This window comes from Schistocerca gregaria, unplaced genomic scaffold (assembly GCF_023897955.1).
Source record: "Schistocerca gregaria isolate iqSchGreg1 unplaced genomic scaffold, iqSchGreg1.2 ptg000914l, whole genome shotgun sequence".
Taxonomy (NCBI): Eukaryota; Metazoa; Arthropoda; class Insecta; order Orthoptera; family Acrididae; genus Schistocerca; species Schistocerca gregaria.
Window position 1 is genome coordinate 5,001 of NW_026062272.1, and position 12,500 is coordinate 17,500.

Below are 12,500 nucleotides of genomic sequence, written 5' to 3' on the forward strand. Positions count from 1 at the left end.
CGGCAAAGGAAACAATTCAGCAAAACATTAAAAAGACATATCCGACTGTATTCATTAAACCGAAGGCAGGCGAGGATATTCGGGCTGTCAAGACTGCTTTTGAGAAATGTATCAATCCCAAACGTGACAAAATCAAGATTAACACTGTAAGGACTGCTAAGAACGTATTGATAGTTGAGACAGCCACGCAAGAAGACAGTCAGAGAATAATGGCGAATAAGGAATTAATGGAAAAGGTTAAGTGCGAACCGCCAAGGAAACGCAGGCCTTTGATGTGCCTGTACGATGTTCCTACTTACATGAATGCGGATAGCCTACTTGATGCGATCTACATACAGAATTTTGATGTTTCTATGACGAGGGAGGAATTTGACAGTCAGTTTAGATTGCGATTCAAAGTAGGGCCAAGGGATAAGTTAACTGTGCATCATGTGGTGGAGGTCTCACCTGAAATGTGGAAGCCATTAACAAGAATTGGGAGGCTATATGTTGGATATTCGGCACTAAACATTAAGGATTACTTGGCGGTGCCACGATGCACCAAGTGCCAAGATTTAAATCACACAAATAAATATTGTAATGAAGATCAGGCTGTGTGCGCCCACTGCGGGCTGGTGGGGCATGAAAGGAGGGACTGCCCTAATAAGGACAGACCTCCTGTATGTATACCGTGTAAGAAACGTGGTAGGAAGTGTGGAGGACCGAAGGATTGCCCCACCTACCGAATGTTCTTAGACAGGATCGTACAGAGGACAGATTATGGCGACCCGTAAGGCGCCAAAGAAGAAGTCACCTAGTAAAGAAAAGAGGGACGCAGAGAGGGGTAGGTTAATTTATAAGGCTCTGTCCACAGGTTCTTTACTCTGCTCCGACGTTGTTCGGGGTTCCACGAGTAGTCTGGTGATGGAGGTCGGCGTCCAGACGGAGGTCGACTTGGAGGAAGCTATGGGTCGACTAACTTGTCGCCCATTGAGTGCCAGTGTGGAGGGGCCTGTGATGCAAGATGTTTCAAAGCAAGATCAACATGCTGTGTCTTTAGTCCCTACTGAAGTCGGTGGTGGTGGTGGTGGCGGAGGTTCAGATGTAAATATTGTGAATGTTACCGATGTAAAACGTGTAAATAGTGATGGTGGTGGTGTAACTTATAATGCAGTTGGTCCAGGTGATATCTATGATAATTTCGACCTTAAGTTACGATTGTCAAGGCTTGAAGAGCCTGCATTGTTAACTGTTGCACTGAGGCAGCTTGTTAGAACAGAGCATAGGGGTGGGGAAGATATTACTTACCCAGCCCTGGAGGATGTTGATTGTATTCATTTGCAAGCTGCTAATATTCCAACGCAACCTGATGAATTAAAACTTTTGGTGGAGAAGGTGTTTGCTAGAAGGGGCCGGAAATTTGATATAGATAAAATTTACAGCGATATGGTCAAGATGTATGGACGAAATGTCTCGGATTTTTCGAAGCCTTGGCCTGCTAGTCGCCTTCATGTTTTCTATCCCCCCGGTTAATGGGGCGATTCAGGTTGCTGCAGATTAATGCCATGCGTAGCCACTTGGTTGCGCAAGAGCTGAGAAAGGTAGCGGAGGAAGAGTTACTGGACATTCTTGTGATTCAAGAGCCGGCCTCCTGTGCTGGTCGGATTCCCGGATTTCCTGCGTCCGCGCAAGTGGTGTCCTCAGGGGAGAATCCCATGACTGCTATTGTAGTGCTGAATAAACTGATCAAGACCACTATTTTAACACAATTTTGTAATGAACATGTGATTGTGGTACAGCTTAATTTGTTGATGAATTTAGTATTCATTGTTAATGTATACTGTCAATTTCGGCAGCATATAACTGGATTTTTGAATCAGTTGGATTGGATACTAAGAACTCTACAAGGCAAGTCTGTAATAGTCTGTATGGATGCGAATGCCAAGTCTCCTCTGTGGCACAGTGTGGAACAGGATGAGCGGGGTGTCGAGCTCGAGAATTTGATTATGCAATTGCATCTTGATGTGGTGAATCAACCTGGACACCCACCTACCTTTTCAGGGAGGGCGGGTGCTGTTTCTAATATTGATGTGACGTTGGCAACTCAGAGCTCGGCACCACACGTTTGTGGTTGGAGAGTTGTTGACAACCTCACAGTGAGTGATCACAATTGTATATTTTTTGAGTATTGTACTGAGGTTGTGCAAGATACCGGGGAATGGGAGGAAAGGTTTAATTATCGGAAAACTGATTGGGACCGACTAGCACAGGAATTTCGTCCTCCAGGGCTGGGCTCTGAGGCGGAAATACATAATGTGGACGATGTGGTTGCTGATCTGCTGGCATCCATTGAGGCAGCAATTGTTGCAGCAGTTCCCCGGGTGGCGAGGTATGTCCGTACGCAGGCTACTCCGTGGTCCCCAGAACTGACTGCACTCAAGCGTTCTGTCAGGCGGGCGCGGAGTAACTATCAAGGGAGTTTCGGGCATGAAGAGAGACAGTTTCATCTGAGAAGGTATCGCCGCCTGAAGGACAGATATCAGCAGGCTATTCAGCAGGCAAGGAGGCAATCATGGCAGAACTTTGTTAACGAGCAGCTTGGTCTGGACCCTTGGGGGGTTCCATATAAGCTCGTGAGAGAGAAGATCAGATCTCCTGGGATGTTGTCAACTTTGCGGTTGGAAGATGGTCGGTGTACTACAACGTGGGAGGAGACTGTTAATGTGCTGTTGAACGTTTTGTTACCAGACGATGTTGAAGAAGAGGATACGGAGGAGCAGCGAAGAATTCGTCAAGCATTGTTGGAGCCATATGTGAATGAGGTGCACGTTTACCCCTTCTCCGCAGAGGAGGTGGTGGCTGCACTTCACACATTTGCACAGAGGAAAGCGCCTGGTCCTGACAAGGTGCCGGCCGAGATTCTGCAGTATCTAGCACCCCAGTTGGCTCCAGATCTGGCTAAAGTTTTCAATGTGTGTTTACACCATGGAGTCTATCCAACCAGGTGGAAGATTGCCGATGTAGTTATTATCAAGAAGGGCCCTGACAAGGACCCTCAATTACCCAAGTCTTATAGACCGATCTGTCTCTTGGATGTACTTGGAAAGACCTTTGAGAAGTTACTTACTGACAGACTTTTGAGCCACAGGACTTTGTATGGCATGAGTGATCGGCAGTTCGGATTCCGGAAGGGTCGCTCCACTCAGGACGCGATCAACGAGGTTTCTCGGACTGTCCACTCAGCCAGTACGAAGTATGTTCTGGGTATTATGGTGGATATTTCAGGGGCCTTCGACAACTTGTGGTGGCCCGCACTCTTCTCCCGCTTGCGGGAGATGGAGTGTCCTGGGTTGCTGTATCGTTGTCTGGAGGCCTACTGTAATGACAGACTGGCAAGGATTGCGGCTCCGGGGACTGTGGTGACTAAGAGGATATCTCGGGGGTGTCCCCAGGGATCAGTATTTGGTCCGGTTTTTTGGGACATTACTATGGAACCGCTGTTGAACATCTTGCAGGGGGATGCTTCAGTCCTGGGTGCCGTGGCCTACGCGGACGACCTAGTCATACTTGTGGAAGGGAACAGTAGATCTACAATAGAAGAGCGTGCAAGGGTAGCTGTTGGGCTCTTGCAGACATGGTGTGGTCGCTCCAAATTAAGGGTAGCGCCTAGGAAGTCCTTGTACATGTTACTAAAGGGTAAGCTCAATAGAGACCCAACCATCAGAATCGATGATGTGATGGTTGCTAGGCATGGCTCAGCTAGATACCTGGGTGTGTACTTGGATGAACATTGGAATTTTGGGGTACACATTCAGCAGACTGCTGCAAAGGCGTTGGCGTTATTCAACAAGTTAATAACTATTGGGCAGCGGCGTTTTCATCTGCCGCTGAAAGCTATCCACATGTATCACAACTGTTTATTGGCTCCAATTGTTGGTTACGGAGCAAGTGTGTGGGCCCACAGGTTGGCTCTGGTGAGGCCAGCTATGGCGGTAAGGCGAGTCCAGAGGAATGTACTTCTGAGATGTATTGGTGCATTTGGCACCAGTCCAACAGATGCTTTGTTGGTGATTATGGGTTTGTGCCCTTTAGATTTGATAATACGCCAGCAAGCTGCCATTTACTGGCTGCGGAAAGGAGATCTAGAACGAGTCCGCGACATTATGGGTGCGCATTTTGCAAGCATTAAGGCGATCAAAGAACAGTTATTGAATTTATGGCAAGAGGAGTGGGATCACTCCACGACTGGACGGCGGGTGCATGGCTTTTTTCCAAGTGTAAGGGCACGGCTTAAGAATAAGATTATGGTGCCATCTCCAGGAGTCATTCACTTTTTGACTGGCCATGGACCGTACCCTGATTACTTATACAGGATTGGGAAAAGACCTACACCAGGGTGCGACTGTGGGTCCCCACAAGGTACGCCGGAGCATGTGGTATTTCACTGTCCGATGTATGAGCAAGCTGCCTCAGTGGAGAGGCAGCTACTACCAACGCTGGACGTAGCTAACATCTTAAATAATGCTGACACCTATAAGGTTTTCTCTAAGTTGGTTAATGCTGTGTCCAAAGAGGCTCAGCGAAATTTCCTGGCTTGAACATTGTACATAGTAATTAAACTTGACATCAAGGTGGCGACAGCTGGCCCGCCCCAGGAATGGCGACAATTGTTGGACCGCCTGGGGCTTGGCCGCTGAGAGAAGAAGGAAGAGTAGGCGAGAGGTAAGATTGAAGTGGTTATATGTTGTGGATGTTAGAAGGATGTATCTGGTGTTGGTGGTGGCTGCCTCTCGCTAATAGAGATGTCTTTGCTGATGATGAAAACAAGTGCAACAAGTTGTGGTGTAATTACAATTCTAAACTGTAAACAGCGATGTAATATAGAGACTGTAGATCAGTAGGGTTGGTGGAGGGAAGTTTGTGTCTCTTGCAGTGGTTTTGTGGATTGTAGCGGCCCGCCTCCTCGTGGCTAGGGACGGGCAACTCCCTGGGAATAGCCTAGGGAGGCTAAGAGGCCGATTATTTTGTTAGAGAGCAGAATGCTCATTTTAGTTAGTTGTTATGTTTCATAAATGTAACCACTTTTGTAACAGTAGTTTTGTGTAGTCTGTAGTACGCCCACGCATAATTCTTAGTAAGTGGGCTTTTGTATGTATAATAAATATTGAAAAAAAAAAAAAAAAAAAAAAAAAAAAAAAAAAAAAAAAATATTGTCCCTATACATGCAGTAAGTTCGTCGTGGGCGCTGGCCGGCAGGCCGCGAGACCTGACGCCCGGCGGCAAAGAGTGCTCCTCTGAGGATATAGATGTTCCGTTCCGCCGCACAATGGTGACGGTGACCGCTGCCTGCGGTGGCAACGCTGGGCACAGTCGATACTCGCCGTGTGGTGGAAGGTAAACATTATGCGGTACATCAGTACTTTCCTAATAGTTCGGTCGTCTCACGGCACTGCTTAGTAAATGATGCAAGGCCACATATAGATGATTTATGCGAATGTCCCTATACGTGCTGTAAGACTGGGCACACAACGTGAATCGCACGTCAGCCAGACACTCGAACATGCACCACTCTCGGCCTGCAACGGAGACACACAATACGTAAACATCTGGAATGCGACAATGTCGAGTGCATCCTCTCTGCGACATTGCACCGTCGACACTATGATAACCAGAGCAGTAGGTCCACCTATAAAAGCACAATACCCCACTCCTCCGACAACTACCATTGCTCAGATAAACCAACACACATCCTACACAGAGGGGCACCAAATATCACCCCCCGCCCTCGTGTTATACCACATGAAAAATTGCAGAAGTGAGAGACACAGACCCGCCAGCCTCTTGCTACAAGCATCGAACCGACGTGACGTATCTGACGGTGACTCAGGCATCCGCGTACTGCCACCACTATCCACCCCCCCCCCCTCTCTCTCTCTTCCCCCTTTCCCACAATACCAAATTTAACCAACTTTATTGCTTAACCTAACTGTGGCTGTACCAGATTATCGCTTAACCTAACTGTGGCTGTACCAGATTATCGCTTAACCTAACTGTGGCTGTACCAGATTATCGCTTAACCTAACTGTGGCTGTACCAGATTATCGCTTAACCTAACTGTGGCTGTACCAGATTATCGCTTAACCTAACTGTGGCTGTACCAGATTATCGCTTAACCTAACTGTGGCTGTACCAGATTATCGCTTAACCTAACTGTGGCTGTACCAGATTATCGCTTAACCTAACTGTGGCTGTACCAGATCATCGCTTAACCTAACTGTGGCTGTACCAGATCATCGCTTAACCTAACTGTGGCTGTACCAGATTATCGCTTAACCTAACTCAATTTGTCCCTTAACCTAACTCAATTTGTCCCTTAACCTAACTCAAGTTGTCCCTTAACCTAACTCAAGTTGTCCCTTAACCTAACTCAAGTTGTCCCTTAACCTAACTCAAGTTGTCCCTTAACCTAACTCAAGTTGTCCCTTAACCTAACTCAAGTTGTCCCTTAACCTAACTCAAGTTGTCCCTTAACCTAACTCAAGTTGTCCCTTAACCTAACTCAAGTTGTCCCTTAACCTAACTCAAGTTGTCCCTTAACCTAACTCAAGTTGTCCCTTAACCTAACTCAAGTTGTCCCTTAACCTAACTCAAGTTGTCCCTTAACCTAACTCAAGTTGTCCCTTAACCTAACTCAAGTTGTCCCTTAACCTAACTCAAGTTGTCCCTTAACCTAACTCAAGTTGTCCCTTAACCTAACTCAAGTTGTCCCTTAACCTAACTCAAGTTGTCCCTTAACCTAACTCAAGTTGTCCCTTAACCTAACTCAAGTTGTCCCTTAACCTAACTCAAGTTGTCCCTTAACCTAACTCAAGTTGTCCCTTAACCTAACTCAAGTTGTCCCTTAACCTAACTCAAGTTGTCCCTTAACCTAACCCACGTTGTCCCTTAACCTAACCCACGTTGTCCCTTAACCTAACCCACGTTGTCCCTTAACCTAACCCACGTTGTCCCTTAACCTAACCCACGTTGTCCCTTAACCTAACCCACGTTGTCCCTTAACCTAACCCACGTTGTCCCTTAACCTAACCCACGTTGTCCCTTAACCTAACCCACGTTGTCCCTTAACCTAACCCACGTTGTCCCTTAACCTAACCCACGTTGTCCCTTAACCTAACCCACGTTGTCCCTTAACCTAACCCACGTTGTCCCTTAACCTAACCCACGTTGTCCCTTAACCTAACCCACGTTGTCCCTTAACCTAACCCACGTTGTCCCTTAACCTAACCCACGTTGTCCCTTAACCTAACCCACGTTGTCCCTTAACCTAACCCACGTTGTCCCTTTGCCTAACATAGTTCACTGCTCGGAATCTCTGGTGTCGTTGTTATCCTCATGTAGATGTCTTGCGAGTGTTGCTTACTTTCCACATATTCCCGCTATCCACTGTCAATTGTACTGCAATAGGACTATATCGGCCCCCCCCCCCCTCTGTCCCCCTCTTTGTGTCTCTGTCCTCTCAAGCTGGTCGGTCTGGCGTGTGAGTGTTAAATGAGCCTCGCAGCTGTTCAGTTGCATTCAGATGTCGACGCCCTCAGTGTACGTCGTGGTATGGTCTGTGTCCATTGTCCGCTGATGTCGTACGCGTAACCCACACGCTGTACCGATCATCGGTAGTTACGTACAGAGTGAAGTAGTGTGATACGTGTGACTGTACGCTGGCTGTGCCCAACGGTGTCGAATCTCAATTTCCATATGTTGTGCTCGATGCTACTTGTCTCGTCTCCCAATAACAGCTAGGTTGCACTGTGGTACGCCGTAGAGGCGTGTGGGAGGAACGTACGAACGCATTGTATGTCACCCTGGGTCGCTGGGGGTGGTGGTGCGGTGAGTCAGGTCAGGTCAGGTCAGGTCAGGTCAGCGTGAGCCGTCTGATGTAGTGACGCGTGTATTCCGACTTTGTCGTATTGCCTCACACAAAGTGCTACCCTGGTGGACCGCGTTCCATATCTGGGACATGCCGCAGATGCCGGTTGACAGTGGATCGCGGAAGGGACATCGCATACTTGCGCGGGCCACCTTCCACGTGTTCTCTTCTGCACATGTCGCAGTGTGTATGTGGTCTGATGTAGCGTGTCGTGACACATGACATCCTGGCATGCAAGAATTGTTGAATTCGCAAATGTAGGTGGACATCTACGTTTACTGTCCAAGATACGCAAATGAACTGGAAATCCGTTGTTGAGCGGTTGTTCACGCTGGAGGTGAATCTGTGATGGCGACGATCGGTACAGCTATTAACCGGTTGTTTCAGCGGTACCCGCCACATCCACACACGTGACTAGGCCCATGTGGGTATGAAGCGATACGCGGCGGTGGCTTGGTGGGACTGTTCCCGGCCGGTGAAGGGGGGCCGCCCGGCGTGTTGGCCGCGCGCTGCGTGGGCGCACGCGCAACAGCCGGCTGGTGGGGGGCGCCGAGTGGCAGGAGCGCCAGCCGACGGGCCCGGCAGGCGGCGCAGCTACGCTGCGGCGCACCCTGCACGCGGCGCCTGGCGGCCAAAGTTGGTTCAGCCGAGCCCGGTGCGAAGCGCGGTGGACATCTGCAGTGTGCTGGTCTGATTGAGGACTGTGTGCGTTGAGGATGCGCCGCCGCCTGGCACTCGGCGCCGCGACGCCGTCTGCTGCTCGGTCGCCCCAGCGGTTCTCGCAGGTGGTTTGTATCGCAGTTGTGCGGACGTGTTGGCGCGTGCGCTGTGCTGGGAGAGTTCGCTTCTGCACCCAAGTGGGGCTTTGCCCTTGTGTGGCGCTGGCGTTGGAGCTGCCGGTCACCATAGGTGGCGCGTGTTGTCTCCCGCCGGCAATGCCACGACAGCACGCTCCCGGGCCTCTGTCGGCAGCGGCAAGCTCAGTTGGGAGCAAGGGTGTTCGCACTAAAACCGTCTACTCGCCTAACTCCGGGCGATTGCGCCTCTCTCGAAACCGACCAAGTACCTAGGACGGCGCTGCGCGCCGCCGGGACCTGAGAGGGTTTCGAGGTGTATCGTGCAGGGGAGCTCGGCCTCCTCCTGTTTGCAGAATAATTGAGCGGACGCTTGCGTGTTCGCGCGGTCCCCCGGGACACACTCCCGGGCGGCCGGCTGCTCAGCTCTAGTTGACGCAGCTCCCTGGTTGATCCTGCCAGTAGTCATATGCTTGTCTCAAAGATTAAGCCATGCATGTCTCAGTACAAGCCGCATTAAGGTGAAACCGCGAATGGCTCATTAAATCAGTTATGGTTCCTTAGATCGTACCCACGTTACTTGGATAACTGTGGTAATTCTAGAGCTAATACATGCAAACAGAGTCCCGACCAGAGATGGAAGGGACGCTTTTATTAGATCAAAACCAATCGGATTGGCTTGTCTGGTCCGTTTGCCTTGGTGACTCTGAATAACTTTGGGCTGATCGCACGGTCCTCGTACCGGCGACGCATCTTTCAAATGTCTGCCTTATCAACTGTCGATGGTAGGTTCTGCGCCTACCATGGTTGTAACGGGTAACGGGGAATCAGGGTTCGATTCCGGAGAGGGAGCCTGAGAAACGGCTACCACATCCAAGGAAGGCAGCAGGCGCGCAAATTACCCACTCCCGGCACGGGGAGGTAGTGACGAAAAATAACGATACGGGACTCATCCGAGGCCCCGTAATCGGAATGAGTACACTTTAAATCCTTTAACGAGTATCTATTGGAGGGCAAGTCTGGTGCCAGCAGCCGCGGTAATTCCAGCTCCAATAGCGTATATTAAAGTTGTTGCGGTTAAAAAGCTCGTAGTTGGATTTGTGTCCCACGCTGTTGGTTCACCGCCCGTCGGTGTTTAACTGGCATGTATCGTGGGACGTCCTGCCGGTGGGGCGAGCCGAAGGGGTGCTTTCGCGTCCCGAGGCGGACCCCGTTTAAATCCTACCAGGGTGCTCTTTGTTGAGTGTCTCGGTGGGCCGGCACGTTTACTTTGAACAAATTAGAGTGCTTAAAGCAGGCAAGCCCGCCTGAATACTGTGTGCATGGAATAATGGAATAGGACCTCGGTTCTATTTTGTTGGTTTTCGGAACCCGAGGTAATGATTAATAGGGACAGGCGGGGGCATTCGTATTGCGACGTTAGAGGTGAAATTCTTGGATCGTCGCAAGACGAACAGAAGCGAAAGCATTTGCCAAGTATGTTTTCATTAATCAAGAACGAAAGTTAGAGGTTCGAAGGCGATCAGATACCGCCCTAGTTCTAACCATAAACGATGCCAGCCAGCGATCCGCCGCAGTTCCTCCGATGACTCGGCGGGCAGCCTCCGGGAAACCAAAGCTTTTGGGTTCCGGGGGAAGTATGGTTGCAAAGCTGAAACTTAAAGGAATTGACGGAAGGGCACCACCAGGAGTGGAGCCTGCGGCTTAATTTGACTCAACACGGGAAACCTCACCAGGCCCGGACACCGGAAGGATTGACAGATTGATAGCTCTTTCTTGATTCGGTGGGTGGTGGTGCATGGCCGTTCTTAGTTGGTGGAGCGATTTGTCTGGTTAATTCCGATAACGAACGAGACTCTAGCCTGCTAACTAGTCGCGTGACATCCTTCGTGCTGTCAGCGATTACTTTTCTTCTTAGAGGGACAGGCGGCTTCTAGCCGCACGAGATTGAGCAATAACAGGTCTGTGATGCCCTTAGATGTTCTGGGCCGCACGCGCGCTACACTGAAGGAATCAGCGTGTCTTCCTAGGCCGAAAGGTCGGGGTAACCCGCTGAACCTCCTTCGTGCTAGGGATTGGGGCTTGCAATTGTTCCCCATGAACGAGGAATTCCCAGTAAGCGCGAGTCATAAGCTCGCGTTGATTACGTCCCTGCCCTTTGTACACACCGCCCGTCGCTACTACCGATTGAATGATTTAGTGAGGTCTTCGGACTGGTACGCGGCATCGACTCTGTCGTTGCCGATGCTACCGGAAAGATGACCAAACTTGATCATTTAGAGGAAGTAAAAGTCGTAACAAGGTTTCCGTAGGTGAACCTGCGGAAGGATCATTACCGACTAGACTGCATGTCTTTCGATGTGCGTGTCGTGTCGCGCAACACGCTACCTGTACGGCAGTGGCCGTGCGCCGCGTGCGGAACCACGCGTGCCTCTCAAAACTAGCGGAAGTGTTGTTGTTGTTGTGTGGTACGAGCGCTGAAGCTCTGGAGCGGCTGGCCTGCGGTACCTGGCGCCTGGCGCCGGTTTTGAATGACGTTCGCCCGAGTGCCTGTCCGCTCCGGTGTGGAGCCGTACGACGCCCATCGGCTGTGAGGCCGTTGGACACAAAAAAAATAGTGGAACAGGGGCCGTCAGACGCCTCAGTCCCGCAAATGCTACTGTCTTGAAAGAGACAGTGGGAGACTGAAAAGGAAAAGATCACCCAGGACGGTGGATCACTCGGCTCGTGGGTCGATGAAGAACGCAGCAAATTGCGCGTCGACATGTGAACTGCAGGACACATGAACATCGACGTTTCGAACGCACATTGCGGTCCATGGATTCCGTTCCCGGGCCACGTCTGGCTGAGGGTCGGCTACGTATACTGAAGCGCGCGGCGTTTGTCCCGCTTCGGAGACGTGGGAGTGTCGTGGTCGCCTGTGTGGCCGGCCGCGTCTCCTTAAACGTGCGATGCGCGCCCGTCGCCTGGCGGTTCGCATACCGGTACTTTCTCGGTAGCGTGCACAGCCGGCTGGCGGTGTGGCGTGCGACACCTCGTACAACGACCTCAGAGCAGGCGAGACTACCCGCTGAATTTAAGCATATTACTAAGCGGAGGAAAAGAAACTAACAAGGATTCCCCCAGTAGCGGCGAGCGAACAGGGAAGAGTCCAGCACCGAACCCCGCAGGCTGCCGCCTGTCGTGGCATGTGGTGTTTGGGAGGGTCCACTACCCCGACGCCTCGCGCCGAGCCCAAGTCCAACTTGAATGAGGCCACGGCCCGTAGAGGGTGCCAGGCCCGTAGCGGCCGGTGCGAGCGTCGGCGGGACCTCTCCTTCGAGTCGGGTTGCTTGAGAGTGCAGCTCCAAGTGGGTGGTAAACTCCATCTGAGACTAAATATGACCACGAGACCGATAGCGAACAAGTACCGTGAGGGAAAGTTGAAAAGAACTTTGAAGAGAGAGTTCAAAAGTACGTGAAACCGTTCTGGGGTAAACGTGAGAAGTCCGAAAGGTCGAACGGGTGAGATTCACGCCCATCCGGCCACTGGCCCCCGCCCTCGGCAGATGGGGCCGGCCGCCCGCGCGGAGCAATCCGCGGCGGGGTCGTGTCCGGTTGCCTTTCCACTCGCCGCGGGGTGGGGCCGTTCCGGTGTGCGGTGGGCCGCACTTCTCCCCTAGTAGGACGTCGCGACCCGCTGGGTGCCGGCCTACGGCCCGGGTGCGCAGCCTGTCCTTCCGCGGGCCTCGGTTCGCGTCTGTTGGGCAGAGCCCCGGTGTCCTGGCTGGCTGCTCGGCGGTATATCTGGAGGAGTCGATTCG

The 12,500-nt window shown here is 51.2% G+C and overlaps 3 non-coding genes across 3 annotated transcripts in view; all 3 read left to right on the top strand.

Moving 5' to 3' along the window:
- Nucleotides 1–9,139: 9,139 nt before the first annotated feature.
- LOC126325271 (small subunit ribosomal RNA) lies at nucleotides 9,140–11,032 on the top strand. Its single transcript, XR_007559965.1, has one exon. It is a non-coding gene; the product is annotated as a small subunit ribosomal RNA (ribosomal RNA).
- A 365-nt stretch (nucleotides 11,033–11,397) lies between these two features.
- On the top strand, nucleotides 11,398–11,552 carry LOC126325265 (5.8S ribosomal RNA). Its single transcript, XR_007559959.1, has one exon. It is a non-coding gene; the product is annotated as a 5.8S ribosomal RNA (ribosomal RNA).
- A 188-nt stretch (nucleotides 11,553–11,740) lies between these two features.
- Nucleotides 11,741–12,500, top strand: part of LOC126325293 (large subunit ribosomal RNA) — a 4,222-nt gene continuing 3,462 nt past the window's right edge. Inside the window, exon 1 of the ribosomal RNA XR_007559987.1 lies at nucleotides 11,741–12,500. This exon is cut by the window's right edge and continues 3,462 nt beyond it. This is a non-coding gene — a ribosomal RNA (large subunit ribosomal RNA).